General features: G+C 42.7%; 1 long non-coding RNA gene across 1 annotated transcript; it reads left to right on the top strand.

The window, feature by feature from the left end:
• The first annotated feature begins 1,361 nt into the window (after positions 1-1,361).
• LOC132822061 (uncharacterized) lies at positions 1,362-18,260 on the top strand. Its single transcript, XR_009645395.1, has 3 exons — positions 1,362-1,442; positions 7,628-7,827; positions 17,623-18,260. It is a non-coding gene; the product is annotated as an uncharacterized LOC132822061 (long non-coding RNA).
• Positions 18,261-18,786: the final 526 nt, after the last annotated feature.

An 18,786-nucleotide genomic window follows, 5' to 3' on the forward strand; every position in this document is an offset into this window, starting at 1 on the left:
GAATTCTATATAGGGCAGGGTCACTGGACCCAAAACGTTAACTCTGATTTCTCTCAGATGCTGCCAGACCTGCTGAGCTTTTCCAGCAATTTCTGTTTTTTGTTTGTGTTTTATGCAGATGAGGAGAGTTTCTTTTCTATCAGAGGCTTATCAGTATTCTCTTCCCCAGAGAATGGTGAAGGCAAAGTCATTGAATACTCGTAAGACAGATGTTCCTGGTTCCTAATTAACAAGAGTCGTAGATAATTGGAGGTAGCTGGGAATAAGAAGCCACAATCAGAGCTGAAACTGTGTTGCTGGAAAAGTGCAGCAGGTCAGGCAGCATCCAAGGAGCAGGAGAGTCAACGTTTCGGGCATGATGATTCTCCTGCTCCTTGGATGCTGCCTGACCTGCTGCGCTTTTCCAGCAACACATTTTCAGCTCTGATTTCCAGCATCTGCAGTCCTCACTTTCTCCTAGAAGCCACAATCAGATCAACTATGACCAAATAACAGACCAAGCACAGGGCCGAATGGCCTACACATGCTCCTAATTTGTTCTTGGATTATGTGTGTTCCAGCAGCGCGATTTGACTATAACATCATTGAAGAATTAGGGAATGGCATTTTCAAGAACACTTAATAGTACGATTCCAGCGGGGATCAGTTTGCGCGTTTTGTCCTACGCAAGCGCCAATGTCTGCTCCGAAATCTCTGTGCCGTACTGCACTTTCGCCAATGTTTGTGCCAAAATCTCTGTGCCGTACTGCACATGCACCAATGTTCGCTGCTGACAGAGCAGCTTTCTGTGAGAGGTACTGGACAGAGAGCAGCTTCCTCACAGTTTTTAAATGTACTGTATTAAATTCACTTTTGTTTCATTAATAAATATGATTTCAACTTTCATTCAGACTGTGCTAGACTTTGTATTAGACTTCTGAGTGATTTTTGAGCGATTGTGAGTGATCTTTTTTTGCTGGTCTGGCCCTAACTCCACTTTTCCCATAGGCCCCGTTATTTCTACTAAGCAATTTTCTATTAAGTGAGGTTTCAATGAAACACACTACAGCATTATAGGAGAACTACTAGTTTGTCCATTCCAAACTGAAATACTCTCCATTCCAAAGACTTCTAAAATACTTCTCACAAATATGACAAGACTTCACTTCACCCAAAAATAATTATCCATAAGTTACAGGGTTAACCCACCCAACTGTTCAACGTCACCCAACCACGAAAAGTATATCTCACTCAGAGCATGTAGGATCTGGTTGCAATTGGATTGGAAAATGAAAGCAGCTGTAGGCTGTTCAAGTGGGTGTGAGCCATTTAGCAGGCAGCGATATAAATGTAACCCCATTGGGCAATAGTCTCAGTGGGTTTCGAATATGCATTTGATATGAAAAGTAGAGGGAATGGCACTTTGTGTCCAGGTGACAGGGACAGGGATATGCAGGAGACAGGTATGTCGACAGCTATTATTGCTAACTTTAAACTTTCTATTTCAATCGCACTTTGGTGTTATTCATTAGGCTTTCTCGCATGTAAAAAATTGCGAACGATTTTGGCCATGTCTCTCTCTTTCTCTTTCTATCCTACTTCCATGCTTCACCTATTTTCTATGTTTAATATGCTGTTTCTCCATCATTTCTCCTGTCTCCTCAGCAGTGTGCCTCATTACTTTGCCCCCTTTACCCTTCCAAACTGAATGCTCAGTGGTTTGCTGTGTAGACATGTTGGCTTGGTTTAAACTGAGCACTGATTTATGTTTCCTTAAAAAGTGAACTGTCAGTTCCACAAAGTTCACTTGGCTCCCCATGTCATTCTCGGGACGACCCTACTTGGCTGCAACTCTTTGTTGCAACTGAGGAGACCTCCAGCCGGAATGACTGAAAATGGCGGATAACCTACAGGTATTTTAGTTGACATTTTATAAATATCTTATTTGAAGCCAAAACCATTTTTCTTTCCTCTTATTGCACCGAGGAGCTAAATTCATCAAAAGAATATTCTGGCGGCTAATTGAGGTTCCGTACATCTTTATTAAAAACACAACAGTTTTGTTTAAGTTTATTTGAACTAAAGGATCTTGTCATCAAAGACAGCTAATTGTGAGGATGTAAGGTGTGTATTCAGGGATGATCGCAGGACTACAGTTTCCAGTATTTGTACGTCCTCTGTAATTGTTTTGACTTGCACATGAATTTTTACAAAAATTACATTTTTTTTTAATGCTCAGATGCAGGGTGAGGTTATAAGCAGTGATGATGCAACTCGTACTCATTCAGTATTTAGTGCAGAGAAGGATTTCCAATGCAACAAAAGTGAATCAACATATTTGATTTTTTTTTTCTTTCTAAAACAAGGAAAAGAGTTTTGACCATTTAACCAGAATTCTTGCAAGTAGAGTCCAGTGGGTAACTGTAGTGCAGAATTGAAAGTATAACTAAGAAGTATAGACTGACCTGCAGTCAATTTATTGTGGCTTTGAACCAACTGGCAGTTGCACAGTTTGCCAAAAGGTTGGTCATTCTTAGAATTCAACACTCTCGACAGCTAAAGAAAATACCAACCCAGTGAAATGTTGTGGAAATATCTTGCTAGTTTTGCAAAACTCATTTCGTCTTGGGAAACCAGCTCTTTTCAAAATTCAGGTATCGCAAGATTGGTATAGATGAGGCATTAAGTTGTTACAGTCGGAAGAAGCTTAAATCTTGCAGTATTCTCCCTGCTACTGAGTTAGCAGCTTCGGGTTAAGCTCGCATTCCAGGGCTTGCTGATGAAGAAAGGTGCATTCTTAATACGGCCAAACAGGTTTGAGTATAAATTTGTAAGTCCTTCCAACCCGTGTCAGTATCGGGTGGTAAGGACAGGTGTTATGGACCAGGCCAGACCCCCTCAAAACATTTCAAGGAAGTAGCCCGGAACCTAACTTTGCGAAATCTTTTAAGCAGGTTAAATGTGGATATTCCAGGAGGGATGCAGCTGGTCAAACCACTTAGCTTTAAACAAAACAGAAATTATTTACAAGCTTATCAAATGAAACACAAACAAAAAGAGAATAGAATGTAGAATAACTTAACCTATTCCAAAACCCAAGAGACTATCCCAACTTAATGAGCTGTCTCCAAATAATTGCAACCATCGCTATAAACACCCCTTGACACAAAAGGTAAAATCAAACACAGGGTCTTATAGGAGAGATGTCAGAGAGAGGGAAGGTCAACCTGGAACTGCTTCTTTGGATCCAGCTGCTTCACAACTGACTGACTGCTTTCAGTGAACAGTCAGACCGCTAAACCCAAACCGAACCAAACCGAACCAGAGAGAAGCTGAGCTGGGAGAACTGGCCAATTCCCTTTCATTATACAAGTGTTATTTTTAAAACTTAAAAGCTTATTGCTTGAGACGGTCTCTGTTAGCTATAATCAAACTGGCCCTAAAACCCTTCAACTTAGACTTTTCAGAGTCTTTGTCTTTTATGACCTCTCGGAAAAAAGTACCAAGGACAACATAACCTTGTTAAAGGAGCAGCATCATCACACAGGAGAGATTCCTGCTCAACAGTGTCATGGAACAAGCAATGGACCCACAGCTTCTGACTACAGCCTGTATGTATAAATACATGCTGTGTCAGCAGCTCTGAGATTATGAGGAAGCCAGTTGGCTGGATGGTCAGTGTGAATCAGATTGCACTCAGTGCTAAGTTAAAAATCACACAACACCAGATCACAGTCCAATAGGTTTAATTGGAAGCACTAACTTTCTGAGCACTGCTCCTTCATCAGGTGGTTGTGGAATACACGATTGTAAGACACAGAATTTATAGCAAAAGTTTACAGTGTGATGTAACTGAAATTATACATTGAAAAATACCTTGATTGTTTGTTAAGTATCACATCTGTTAGAATGACCATGTTAGTTTCTCTTCTTTCATATGTAAATTGCAAAAGTTACGTTCCCAAGTGAACGCAGTGCTGTCAGCATCAATCTACATTCTGTCCTGTATGGATTCGGGAAATGCATCTTTGCCGGATCTCTGCTAGAGATCACAGCCCTGTGGTTTGGGTCTGCCTTCAAGCAGACACCTCAAGAAGAGAAGGGGTTTGAGTGCAGGCAATTTATTTAGAATTAATGTCCTGGCTTTATTTTATTTACATATCATTTTATCAGACCCCCACTTACAGCTAATTTTATCCTGCGTTTTACTTCTGTGCTGGTGCTAGTTCCTTGCGTATCAGTCTCATACAAGGGTAGTACCATTAGAGTTGAGAGTGTGGTGCTGGAAAAGCACAGCAGATCAGGCAACATCTGAGGAGCAGGAGAATCAACGTATGCCCGATACGTCGATTCTCCTGCTCCTCGAAGGCTGTCTGACCTGCTGTGCTTTTCCAGCACCACAATCTCAACTCTGACCTCCAGCATCTGCCGTCCGCAGTTTCTCTGCAGTGCCATTAGAGCAAATGTGCCAAGTTATTTAAAGTCAGCATTCGGAAACTCTTCTGTTTTTAACCAAAGCTGTGTCTTTGACATGTTGGTGGACCTGCAAGTATACCTCTGTGTTCCATCAGCCATTTAAAATCTGCATATCTAAAACCAGCAGCGCCAACATAGAGTGATGTGCAAGATAAGGTAGTTTTCGTCATCTCCTTTTGCAGTTGCATAGATCAAGTTTTTCTAGTTAATCAAGCTTGAGGTGAGGATGTGTGTAAAATGGGAGGCGGATCATTTAGGACAAAAAAGGCAGTCTAAAATTCTAAGCACAGAATTACCTGGTTAAATGGACCGATGGGCCAAGGAGTAGCAGATGGAGTTTAATTTAGATAAATGTGAGGTGTTGCATTTTGGTAAAACAAACCAGGGCAGGGCTTACATACAGTTAACGATAGGGCCCCGTTGTTGCCAAATAAAGAGGTCTGAGAGTGCAGCTCTTGAAAGTCCGAGGTAGACTGGGTATTGAAGAAGGCATTTGGCCTTCAGAGGTGTTCTCTGAAACGTCCCGCAAGTAGGCGGCCTGGACTCCTCCATTGCCAGGCCATAACAACACGACGGTTGGAGGAAGAGCGCCTCATCTTCTGCCTGGGAACCCTCCAGCCACAAGGGATGAACTCAGATTTCTCCAGTTTTCTCATTTCCCCTCCCTCCACCTTGTCTCAGTCAAATCCCTCGAACTCAGCACAGCTTTCCTAACCTGCAATCTTTTTCCTGACCTCTCCGCCCCCACCCCACTCCGGCCTATCACCCTCCCCTTGACCTCCTTCCACCTATCACATCTCCATCGCCCCTCTCCCAAGTCCCTCCTCCCTACCTTTTATCTTAGCCTGCCTGGCACACTCTCCTCATTCCTGAAGAAGGGCCTATGCCCGAAACGTCGAATTTCCTGTTCCTTGGATGCTGCATAGCCTGCATTTTGGGTTACTCCCATGAACCATGGAAAGAAAGAATTTGCAATTCACTGAATGGAATGCCAATTGGAAATTAAAGTGCACTGAGGGGACCCCTACAATACTCTGCTTGGTCTGCATTGACTATCAAGTGGTCACCTATTCCCTATCGGCCTGATCTTTCCTGAACCACAGGGAGACCACTTCCTGTGGCATGCTGCAGGATGCCTTCCTCTTTGTAACACGCTCTCCGTGAAATTCCCAGCTTGCAGATACACCACAGTGATTCCAGCTGCCATTCCAGCTCCAAATCCTCCAATCTAAATTCAGGCTGCTCCAGCTGGCAACATTCCCTACAAGTGTGCTTATCCAGGAAAATGAGAAGCATTCTTGAGTTCCCAAGTGGACCAGGATGTGCATTCCGTGTGGGACAGAAATGTCCTGCCATGCCCTCGACTTATAAGCTTACTCAGAGGTAGGAAATGGCTTGGTTGTTTGTCACTGGACCACTAATCCAGAGAGGAGAAAGTGAGGACTGCAGATGCTGGAGATCAGAGTCTAGAGTGTGGTGCTGGGAAAGCACAGCAGGTCAGGCAGCAACCGAGGAGCAGGAGAATTCCTGATAAAGGGTATATGCCTGAAACGTCTATTCTCCTGCTCCTCGGATGCTTTTCCAGCACCACACACTCTACATTAATGCAGAGACAAAGGTAATGTTCTGCTGATCTGGTTTTAAATCCTGCTACAGCAGATGGTGAAATTTTGAATTCAATAGAAATTTTGAATTAAGATTTTAATAATGACCACGTATCCATTGTCAATTGTTGGGAAAAATCCATCTTGTTCACACATGTCCTTTTAGAGAAGGAAATTGTTATCCTTACCTGGTCTGGTTTGGTTGTGACTCCAAACAAATAGCCATGTGGTTGACTCTGTCAAACTGTCCTCTAGGCAATTAGGGATGGGCAGTAAATGCTTTAGCTAGTGACACCCACATTCAATGAATGAGAACAAAATTATCTTAAGAGAAATAAACTAAAGACTTAAAACAAACTTACCATCTACTCAAACCAGTTTCTTCTCTTGTGCCAACGCCACTTTTGATGTTTCTGCCTCTCTTGCCTCCTCTTATTTCTCCAATTCTTATACTAAATTGATCAAAAGCTAAAAATACTGAACATAAGCCAACAGCTCGAGAGTGTGATGCTGGAAAAGCACAGCAGGCCAGGCAGCATCCAAAGAGCAGGAGAATTGACATTTCAGGCATAAGCCCTTCAACAGGAATGAAGGCCAACAGCTGGCATCCTAAACTGGAGCAAGAATTAAGACAGGCGATTGCAAGCTTAGTATCATTCCTTCAGACAAAGTGATTGCCTAATCTGTAGTTGGTATTCTTCTGAAGATCATTGTGAGCAGCAGCTGCTATATACTGAATTAGAGGCACACATAAATAGCATTCTCACCTGGAAGGAGGTAACTGAAACCTTGGACAGGGAGATGGAGGGAGATTAAAGGAAAGGTGTTGCATCAATTGAACCTGCAAGCATGGGGAAGTGATTCAGGAATGGGAGAAATCAGATTTGTGGAGCTGGAACAGGCTGAAACAAGAGGTCCTTAATCTCCCACTGTTACAAAAAAATCCAGAGTCTGTCACTAAATTATCTTAACCCCAAAGAAACAGGAGTAAGAGTGGCAACCATTGTAACCACTGCCGTAAAAACCCATCCGGTTCATGAATGTCCTTCTGGGAAGAAAACTGCTTTCCTTACCTGGTCTGGCCTGCATGCAACTGCAGACCTAGAGGAATGTGGTTGTTTCTTAACTGCCCTCTGGACAAATAAGGATGAGCAATAAATGCTGGTCATTAGCCAATGGCACCATGAATGTTTTTTGAAAAATTTGCACGTTCACTGTGCCTGCATGTTAATTTTCTGCATACATCACATGTTCGTATCATGCACGCAACCTCTGGCCTCTGGGCAATTAGGGATGGGCAATAAATGCTGGCCTAACCAGTGACACCTACTCAAGTAAGCTCTCGTACTCAGGTTTTTCTTATGGAAGAAACTGCATAATATATCTCTGTGCTATAAGACGATCTTATGTTTTTGAACCATAAAATGTTTTGTATTTTTATGGCATAATTTTTCATTTTGGATAGCGTGGTATAAAGCAGATTGAGGGAGGGGGGAATTATTGGTCTGTTCCACAAATGTAATCTGTAACAAGGTGATAACGTGGCTGGTTTATCCATTCTTTTATAGGGATCGAGTATCCTGGCAGCAATCAAGCACTCTGATGGGCTGAAGGTGGAAGCAATTAGCTGCTACACTGACCTGTGCATGGGTAGCACAAACGGAACCCCAGAAGTAGCTGTGAACCAAGAATCGGCTGCTCTTGCGTTCCGTTACTGCTAGCTGTAGACTCTCTGCTAGAACTTCTCTCAGCTTAATGACTGTTTGAGGTACAGGATCCATGGACACGGGGTCAGTGGGGTGAAACTATGAGACCTTGGCCACAATACATTTTTCATTCAAAAGTTAAGAGTCCATATTGTTTTTGTGTGCGCGGTAATGAAGTGATAGTCTTGTATAACCTCACTCATTTCTGCAAGCCTTATGCTTAAAATCACACGAACTAACATTATCACCAACCTTTTCAGTGTTATCTCCCGCCTATCATTATCTAAAGCATTTCTCAACTCTACATTCCTGCCTACCCTTGAGAATCTTTGACTTCATTGTTAGTCAAGAATCTATCTACCTTAAAAATATTCAATGACCACTTGCAAGGAAGAGATTTCCAAAGATTCACAACATTCAGGGAAAAAGAAATCCTCCTCAACTCCATCCTCTCCGTCTCACCCTTTATCTTTGTATGTGGCCCCGGTTCTCGTCTACCCCCACAAGACGCAATATCCTTATGTACATCAATCCCCTCAAATTCTCTCAGGATCTTAAATGTCTTAATACATTCACCACTAAACTCCAAAGCCTGTCTAGCCTTTCCTCTGAATATATTGGAAGGAGGTTAGACTTATTAAATAAAATTGGGTAATTAGGTTACAGCTTCTGTCATATTTCTGTGTCTCCCCTTGAGAACTATTCCTACAATTGAACATAGAAAGTTTAAAATCTGATTGAAGATTTGTAGCTCGGGTATCCATTGTTGTGGTTCTGCTCGCCGAGCTGGAGGTTTTTGCTGCAAACGTTTCGTTCCCTGGCGAGGGAACATCATCAGTGCTGTTGGAGCCTCGTGTGAAGCGCTTCACACGAGGCTCCAACAGCACTGATGATGTTCCCTCGCCAGGGAACGAAACGTTTGCAGCAAAAACCTCCAGCTCGGCGAGCAGAACCACAACAACATAGAAAGTAGGAGAAGGAGTAGGCCATTCAGCCCTTCAAGCATGCACCACTCATTCAATATGACCCTGGCCGATCCTGCAATCTCAGTAGGCCAGCCAGCATCCGAGGAGCAGGAAAATTGACATTTCGGGCAAAAGCCCTTCATCGCCATACTGACTTTCACCATACAAGTTCAGTATCCCACTCCCGCTTTTTCTCCATTCAACAGTGACTGCATTTGAGAAGTATTGCACTAGCTGGAAAACACTTTTGGACATCCTAATGTTGTAAAGACTGATACATAAATTCAGATTTCTCTTAGTTCGTTTCTGAAATGTGTTGGATGCTTTTGGCATGTGGAAGGCAACACTTGTCTGTTTTCTTCCCAGTAAGCTATATTTAAAAAAACTGCAATTGCATGAATGAAGGAGGTTTTTACTCCTTCCTCAAGTCTCTTAAACCTGTCTGCTGTAAGGTGTAAGCTTTCATCTTCTCCAGTGTATCCATCCAGCCCTCATACCTAGAACCCTTATGGGCGGCACTGTGGCTCGGTGGTTAGCACTGTTGCCTCACTGTGCCCAGGGACCCTGGTTTGATACCTGCCTTGGGTGACTGTCTGTGTGGAGTTTGCACGTTCTCCCCGTGTCTGTGTGGGTTTCCTCCTGGTGCTCTGGTTTCCTCCCACAATCCAAAGATGTGCAGGTTAGGTGAATTGGCTATGCTAAATTGCCCATAGTGTTCAAGGATGTGTAGTTTAGGTACATTAGTCAGGGGTAGAAGTAGGATAGTAAGGGAATGGATTTGGGTGGGTACTCTTTGGAGGGTTAGTTGGACTTGAAAGACCTGTTTCCACACTGAAGGGATTCTATAATTGTGATGTGGAAGATGCTTACTGTTGTTTGGTAGAGTATTTTACATGAGATTTAGTATTATGTAAATTTTTTATAACCAGTATTTCATTGTTTTGACCACCTATTTTGTATATCTCTGATCCAATTCAGCCCAGTCAGCAATGTCATTTGCGACTTTTTGTCTATCTTTAGCCTCAAAAAATAATCCTCCATTTGATCTCTCACAGATATACCAACAAGGAACAAGGCCACTTGGTCCTTCGAGTCTACTCTACCATTCAATACCATCGTGGCTGATCTGATTTTACCCTCAATTTGTGGGCGGCACGGTGGCACAGTGGTTAGCACTGCTGCCTCACAGCGCCTGACACCCGGGTTCATTTCCCGACTCAGGCGACTGACTGTGTGGAGTTTGCACGTTCTCCCCGTGTCTGCGTGGGTTTCCTCCGTGTGCTCCGGTTTCCTCCCACAGTCCAAAGATGTGCGGGTCAGGTGAATTGGCCATGCTAAATTGCCCGTAGTGTTAGGTAAGGGGTAAGTGTGGGGGTATGGGTGGGTTGCGCTTCGGCGGGTCGGTGTGGACTTGTTGGGCCGAAGGGCCTGTTTCCACACTGTAAGTAATCTAATCTGCATTCCTGCACATCCCCAGTAATCTTTCATGCCCCGGTCATCAAGACTCTATCTATCTCTGTCTTAAAATATTTAAAGGTTCTGCATGCACTGCCTTTTGAGAAAGGGAATTCCAAAGACTCTCAGGACTCGGAGAGAATAATTGTTTCCTCTTCTCTGTCTTAAATTGGCAACCCCCTTGTTTTTAAACTATGGCCTGTAGCTCCCAAAAGATGAAGCATCTTCATCTTTACATTCACCCAGTCAAGTTCCCTCAGGATATTGTGGTACCCTGTATATTTCAATTAAGTCACTTATGGCTTTTCTAAACTCTAAAGGATACAGGCTTAGCCTGCTTAGCCTTTCCTCATAAGGCAATCAGCTTATTTCAGGTATTAGTCTAGTAAACCTTCTCTGAATTGCTTACCTAATAACAGAGTCCAGCAATATGCTCACTTCTCTAGATATGATCTCACCAGTGCATAACGTCTCTACCTAATATTCAATTCCCACCCCAGTAAAACGTAACATTCTATTAGCTTTCCTGATTACTTTCTGTACCTACACACCAACTTTTTGTGATTCATCTACCAGGACAACCAGATCTCTCTACATCTCAAAGCTCCTCAAACTCTCACCGTTTAGATAATATGCTTCATTTTAATTCTTTCTGTCAAAATGGACAATTTCACACTTTTCCACATTGTACTCCATTTGTCAGAACTTTGTCCACTAATTTTTTATATTCATTTCTGGGATGTGGGTATTTCTGGCTGGGCCCAGCATTTATTGCCCCTCCCTAGTTGCCCTTGAGAAGGTAGGGGTGAGCTGTCTTCTTGAACCACTGCAGTCCACGTGCTGTAGGTAGACCAACAATGCCCTTGGGGGGGGGAGTTCCATCATTTTGACCCAGCAACATGAAGGAACGGCAAAATAATTCCAAGTCAGGATGGTGAGTGGCTTGGAGGGGAACTTGAAGTTGGTGGTGTTCCCGAGTACCTTCTGCCCTTGTCCTTCTAAATGAAAGTCAACCTACCTATAGGTTAACCATTCCATATCCCTTTGTAGGCTCCTCATGTCCTCTTCAAAACTCGTTTTCTTACCTTTCTTATCTGTCTTCAGAAAATGTAGCTACATAACTTCAATGCCTTCATCCAAAACTTTTATATAGATTGTAAAGAGTGGAGGTCCTAGCACTAACCCCTGTGACACATCACTCATGATATCCGACCAGCCTGATAAAGACCCACCTATTCCTATTCCCTGTTTACTGTTAGCCAGCCAATCTTCTGTCAATGCCAATATGTTACCTACCTCTCCCCCCCCCCCCCCCCCCACACCCCCACCAAAACACCATGTGTATTTATTTTCCACAATATCTTTTGATGTGACACTTTATTAATTGCCTTCTGGGAATCTCCATTTGTTACTGTTTATCTGCACTTCAAGTTACTTCTTCAAAGAACTCTAATAAATTAGTGTTTATCCTTTGACAAGACTGTATTCAGTACTTTGAAAGTTTTTTGCTCAATCAGATGTTATATATTCAAAACAGGAAGGACAGTAACCTAAATGGTAATGGGGCTTTTCCAACTAATGGTCACGTGTTCCCCAGGAAATTTCCCTTGGCTTTTCCATGAAATGAGCATAACTGTGGCTTTTACCAGATCAGAGGCTAGGAGTCCTGCTGTGTGTCATTCACCTCCCAATATCTCAAAGCCTGCCCAACTTCTAAAGGTAGAAGTCAATGAAATAGTTTCAACTTGCCTGGATGAGTTGCAGGTCCAATAACACTAAGGAAGCTCAACAGCACTGAGCCACCCATCTACCACCTTAACTCCCTCCAACAACAATGGACAGTGGCAGCAGTGTGTTTCCTCAATAAGATGCACTGCGCCAGTCACCATTGTTTCTTGGACAGCACATTCCATATCCACATCCTCACCTGCCTGAATAGCATGGGTAGCAAATGCTTGGGAGCACCAGTTAATGCAAGTTCAGCCCAACCCACACATCAAACCTGACATGAAAGAATATCATTGTTCCTTTCACTGTCATTGGGAACTGGGAACTCTATCATTAACAGCACTGTGGGTGCACTTAATCCCAATGGACTCCAACAGTTCAAGGTGTCAGCTCACCACCATCTTCTTAAGGACAAATGGGAATGGGCATAACTGCTGGCCCAGCCAGGGACACCTGCATCCTGTAATGAATAATAAAAATAAAAGAATGTACACACTGATTTGTTTCTGTGTGGTCCATATCGTGTTTATGTTCAACATGAGCCTTCGTTCTCTCTTTTCATTGAACCCTATTAACTTAACATTTCAGTCCTTCATGTATTTACCTGGATTAAGAAGATAAAGCATTGGCTGGAACCCATTCCAGTGGTAACATAAGCCAAGTGCAGACCAAAATTACATAGAACCTTCAGTGCAGAAACAGGTAACTTGACCAAACTGACCTGTGCTAGTGCTTTTGTTCCCCATCAACTTTCTCCCATCCACCTTCACTCAATTTTATTTGTACATCCTTCTAATCAACAGACTTACATCTAATGGCTGAGTGGTATTGGGGTATGGGTGGGTTGCGCTTCGGCGGGTCGGTGTGGACTTGTTGGGCCGAAGGGCCTGTTTCCACACTGTAAGTAATCTAATCTAATATGGAAGAACCATGCAATGTTCTGGGGACCTAGGTTCAAATACTGCCCCAGTAGAATTTGAATTCAATAAAAACTCTGGAATTATGAATCTAATGTTGACTATAAAGCCAAGCTATTGTTGATTGTCAGCAGGGAAAAATAGGAACATTGAGTTCATTAGTGTCCTTTTGGGAAAGTAACTAGCCATCCTTGTCTGGACCACGTGTGACTCTAGATCCACAGCAATGTGGTTAATGTTTATCTGGACTGGGCAATAAATGTTGGTCTAGCCAGAAGTGCCCTCATACTGTGAGTGATTTTTTAAAAAAATCATCGGTTGAAACTAGCTGTGAGCCAGGGCAGTCTCTGAAGGTTGATTGGACTGGAATGGAACATCAATGCAAAAGTAGATGACCAAACTAATTAAATCTGGGTTGTATACAAATTATATAAATCTACACCTCATGTAAAACAATATGTTGAGCCATCGGAGACAATATGGCTCTCTCACATGACAGTGACGGTTACAGCTACATGGACACAATAGGAAGGGGAGGATTACCTCCTTCTAGCAGAGAAGATTCAGACTCGCCAGAGGTGCTTAAAATCATTACTGCTTTAAGTGGACAAAATAAGTTCAAAGGTCAATAAGCAGAAGTCACAAATTTAAGGCAGTTGGCAAAAAGACTGGAGGCAACACAAGGATAGACTTATTTCTGCAATTACTGACTAGGATTTGAAGTAAATTGTCTCATAGGATACTGGGAACAAGTTCAATAGTAGCTTTCAAAAGGAAATTGATTAAACATTTGATGGAGAACAAGCATATGTCAATATGAGGAAAGATCCAAAGAGTTGAAATAAATGAATTGCTCTTCAGAAGTCCTAGTACAGACTCAGTATTATGTAGTGTTCAAGGATTCTATGAAAAATAAAATTAGCATCCAGTTCAGGCAAACATGCAAGTGGTTACTGTTGCAATCACTTACAAAGAATGCAATTAACTCCACTCCCATTCTTGCGGATTTACTGGGATGGTATTTAGCCCCAGGAACTAGCCCACATCAATTCAATCTCATGCTTGCTTCTTTGAAATACCTTTCCTCAGTCAAGACCCAAAATGATAAATCAACTGCTTGATAGAACATTTCCAACTAATGGTCATGCATTCCTTGACAATTCCTCTTGTTCTTGCCGAAAATTGGAACTCCTCCAATACAAATACACATCTTGAATGTACAGCACCACATAGGCCATTCAGCCCATTAAGTCTGTTCCAATGTTTGTGTCCCAAAGGCCTCTCCCTGTCATACTGTTCCAACCATCTAACCTTGTTAGCATAACCTTCTGTTTTATTTTTTCCCTTCTGTGTACTTACCTAGCTTCCCCTTTAAATACTGTCTGCTAATGTAGTAGTGGGCTGTACATTCTAACCATTCTCTGGCCAAGGGAGTTTCCCTTGAATTCTTTATTGGATTTATTTATGAATGTCTTGTATTTGATACATCCTATATAATCATTCAATTATCCGAAACATCTCAGATAGACCACTCTCTTAATATTCTATGCTTAAAGAAACAGTCAAAAAGTGTAGTGCTGGAAAAGCATAGCAGGGTAGGCAGCATCTGAGGAGCAAGAGAATTGATGTTTTAAGCCCTTCATCAGCACCTGCAGTCCTCACTTTCTTCATAAAGAAACAAAAACCTAGTGTCTATAAAACCTGTCCTTATAATTTAACCCCTTTGTGCCTCTGACCTCCGCCAGCACCTTAAGCTCTCTTCACATTGGCAGATCTGACCAAGGGCATCACAATCTCCACCAGAGGTCAGGCAAGTTGGCATGTTCTGAAGAAAAAACCAAAATTGTTCACTGATCAAACCCATACTGTTAGCACTAATCTGTCTCATGCCACCAGTCAGTGTGAATTGCTGTGGTAATGGCAAAACACAGTTTACATGCATGTTGTAACATGGAAGTATGGATAATGCTCAGAGAGGCTCCAAAGTTCTCACCATCACATAGCTGACTGGGAATCTCTTCCACTCTTACTGCTGTTGGAGTGCATTGGAAGGCTTTACAAGTCGATGCATAATCTGTTTGGTCACATTACGAGTGCATCTTCCTTGGCTGTCCAATCCCAGTCCAAGTCTTTAACCCAGACCCTCTGCATCAAAGGCACGGATGGGTGCAGTGGCCATGCTTGAGTGGCTTTGGGAGTAGAACTGCACCGTGGGTGGCACAGTGGTTAGCACTGCTGTCTCACAGCGCCTGAGACCTGGGTTCAATTCCCGACTCAGGCGACTGACTGTGTGGAGTTTGCACATTCTCCCCGTGTCTGTGTGGGTTTCCTCCGGGTGCTCCAGTTTCCTCCCACAATCCAAAGATGTGCGGGTCAGGTGAATTGGCAATGCTAAATTTCCCGTAGTGTTATGTAAGGGGTAAATGTAGGGATGTGGGTGGGTTGCGCTTCGGCTGGTCGGTGTGGACTTGTTGGGCCGAAGGGCCTGTTTCCACACTGTAAGTAATCTAATCTAAGGTCATTCAAGTGTTAGCTAACTGATTTCCCAGCCAATGAAACAAAATGGTAATTTCGATGACATTTTTCTCACACATTGTAGCACATGGACATCCTTTCCTCAGTGTGAATCAGGCTGGTGTTTCAGATGATGGAATACTAATATAAAATTGCTAACTTAATTTAAGCAGCTGCATGGCTGTCTCCAATGTGGTTTTGCTGATATCTTTCCACATCTTTTGAAACCTTTAAATTCTTCTCGCAGCCAACTGAGCGCACTCATACTAAATTTTTTTTACACACTTTTTTTTAAAGCACAGTTCCATTCATATTAAGCATTTATTTGAACCTAGGAAGAGGAGTAGGCCAGTCAGCCCATCAGTCCTGCCCCTCCATTCAATACTTCATGAATGATTATTCAGTACTTCCATACCCTTTACTAACCCCATCCTCATAACTCTGAATGCTGCTGGTAATCAGAAATCTGTCAATATCCACCTTAAACACTCTCAAAGACTTAGCCTCACAACTCTTTGTGATAGAGATTTTGCAACATTCTGAGTAAAATAATTTCCCCTCAGCTTGGACCTAAATGACAACCAACTTATTTTTAAGCTTAGTTCTATACGCCCTTTACATATTTTATAGGTTTCAATGAGATCATTTCTCATTCTTCAAAACACTATAGAATTCAGGCCCAGTTGGCCCAATCTATCTTTTTACGACAGCCCTGTCATCCTGAGAGTAACTCTGCTTTGTTGCACTCCCTCTCTGACAATAGTAGGCTTCCAAAGGAAAACAAGGCTAAAACTGCACATTGTACTCCAGGTGCGGTCCTTACTAAGCTCTTATCCAGTTGAAGCAAGACGTCACTAGTCAAGATTAGAGTAGTGCTGGAAAAGCACAGCAGGCCAGGCAGCATCCTGATGAAAGGCTCCTGCCCAAAACATCGATTTTCCTGCTCCTCGAATGCTCCAGCATCTGCAGTCCTCACTCTTGCAAGACTTCACTACTCTTGTACACAAATTCTCTTGCAGTTCAGGCTTTACATTATCAGCCTTTCTAACAACTTGCATACCTCCATATTACCTGCAGTGCATCTACAGCTCCCTTTGGCTTCTACACTTTGCACTTCTTGAATATAGTCCGGGTACTAGAAATATTTGCCTATATCTAAATTAGACACTGAGTTCAAACAGTATGAACCAAGGGTTGTTTTGTGTGTGCTGCAATTCTCCTAACGTTCCTTCATTGGGAAATAAGTCAGCCACGTTATTCTAGTCCTGATTACTATCCTGTAATCATTGTTAAACGTGGTTGATTGTGAGAAAGATCCCACTCAACATACAAACAGCCTTTTAGTGTTCCAAAAGCAATGTCCAAATGGAATTTTGCTGTGGGGTGACAAATGTTCAGCCACAGTATGTTTTATGGATGTGGTTTAACAACAAGATAAATCCCTATTACATAGGGATGAAGTCACTATCCAGAAACCATACTGACCAAAACAAACACCAACAATGCGTATCTGTATAGCACTGCTGGCATGCAAAAATATCCCAAGGAGCTTTACAGGAGCATTATCAAAAAATAAATGACAGATCACGCCACATAAAGTGATATTCAGACAGACGATTTCAAGGTTTGTCAAAAAAGTAGGTTTTAAGGAGCGTCAATAAGGAAAAGACAGCACACAGCAAAACAGTTTAGGGAGAAAAATGTGTACTTTTGGACTCTGTTAGCTGAAGGTTCTGCCAACAGTGTTGTAAAAACAGGTATTCAGGCCAGAATCGGAAGAGTACAGATATCTTAGAGGGTGGTGGAGCTGGAGGAGATTACAGAGTTGGAAGTGGGAGAGTTCTTGGAGGGATTTGAAAATGAGGGTGAGAATGACAAATTTGAGAGTTTATGTGACTAGAGGTCAGTGAAACTCAGTGAACACAATAGTGGTGGACAAATTGGGAATGGGCAGATTTCTAGATGATATGTGATCATGAGTCACTACAATTTATCAAATCTCTAAGGCATCGAAATGTATGAGTGTCCATCTTATCAGTGAGTGAGCAAATGGAAAATTGACTGCTCCTGACAGACACACAACCCCTATTTGGAAGGCAGTAGAGTGGGCCCTTCAATATCTTCAATTCTAGGACTCCTTCATTTCAAAATCCACAGATGACTTCAGTATAGGGACCTGTTGTAGATGCTGGGGAAGGAGCAGAGGGATGAAGGGATCAGCTCGTCGTCTGTGACACAGACCCCACAATGACAACATATCAAATCGTTTTACTTACAGGGTAAGGGGAGTCTTCTGGAATGACACAATCACTCCCGGTTAAGCCTAAATAAATATTTACCGGGAAACTTGTGTCAGCCAAGACAGCCCCCCCACGTCTTCAGTGGTTTCCGAGAACGCAACATGGAATTACCATCAGTTACACAACTAGGAAAGAGAGAAACCATCTCCTTCATGTCTCAGATGATGTGGCATGCTCTGATTCGAGTTGTTCTGTTATCACCATGGTTACAAATAAGAAGAAACTTTCTTCTGTAGATTTTCTTTGAAAGTACCTCTCATCGTTTTGTACAAGAAAACAAACTGTTGCCGTTAGCTGATGGTACAAGCACTAAGAGGATAGAGACCTAAAGTTTTAGACAAGCACACTAGGGGCAAGTGAGATGGATTTTTTTGACACAGTGATTGGCAATGATTGTGACCTTGCAGCTTTTGAGGACGGTGGAAGCAGAGATAAAAAGATTCCAAAATCAAGTCGGATGGGCACTTCAGTGAAATTACATTACAGGGACTGCCGGGAATAGAAATGGAGAATGAGACTGGCTGGATGGCTCTATAGAGTGCCAACATGGACATGATGCACCAAATGGCCTCCTGCTGTGCTGTGATAACTTAATGATCTTGGAATAAAGGCCCAATGTGGAACTACATTTGGTGACTACAATTGAAGGTTATTTTGTTGGTTGCAGAGCGCTGTGATGTTCTCAGATCATGAGAGTTGCTATATAAATGCAAGTTCCCTTGAACATACTTTGCAGAAAACTCCCACATTTAATCCCATTGCCTCATACGCAGAGGCTCATTCTCTGTACAAACAAAAGGCACATGTCCAAGCCTCATGCCTTTCTGGAAATACTCAGGGGCTATTGTACCGCATCACTTTCTCCATGGCAATCCCTCAGCCAATGGGAGTCGAGAGTGTGGTGCTGGAAAAACTCAGCAGGTCAGGCAGTATTCGAGGAGCAGGAGAATTGACATTTCTGGCATAAGCCCTTCATCACCCCTTCCTGATGAAGAGCATATGCCCGAAGAGTCGATGCTCCTGCTCCTTGGAGGCTGCCTGACCTGCTGTGCTTTTCCAGCACCACACCCTTGACTCTGACCTCCAGCATCTGCAGTCCTCACTTTCTACTTAGCCAATGGGAGTTGACTAGCCAATGAATC

Source organism: Hemiscyllium ocellatum, chromosome 14, assembly GCF_020745735.1.
Source record: "Hemiscyllium ocellatum isolate sHemOce1 chromosome 14, sHemOce1.pat.X.cur, whole genome shotgun sequence".
Taxonomy (NCBI): Eukaryota; Metazoa; Chordata; class Chondrichthyes; order Orectolobiformes; family Hemiscylliidae; genus Hemiscyllium; species Hemiscyllium ocellatum.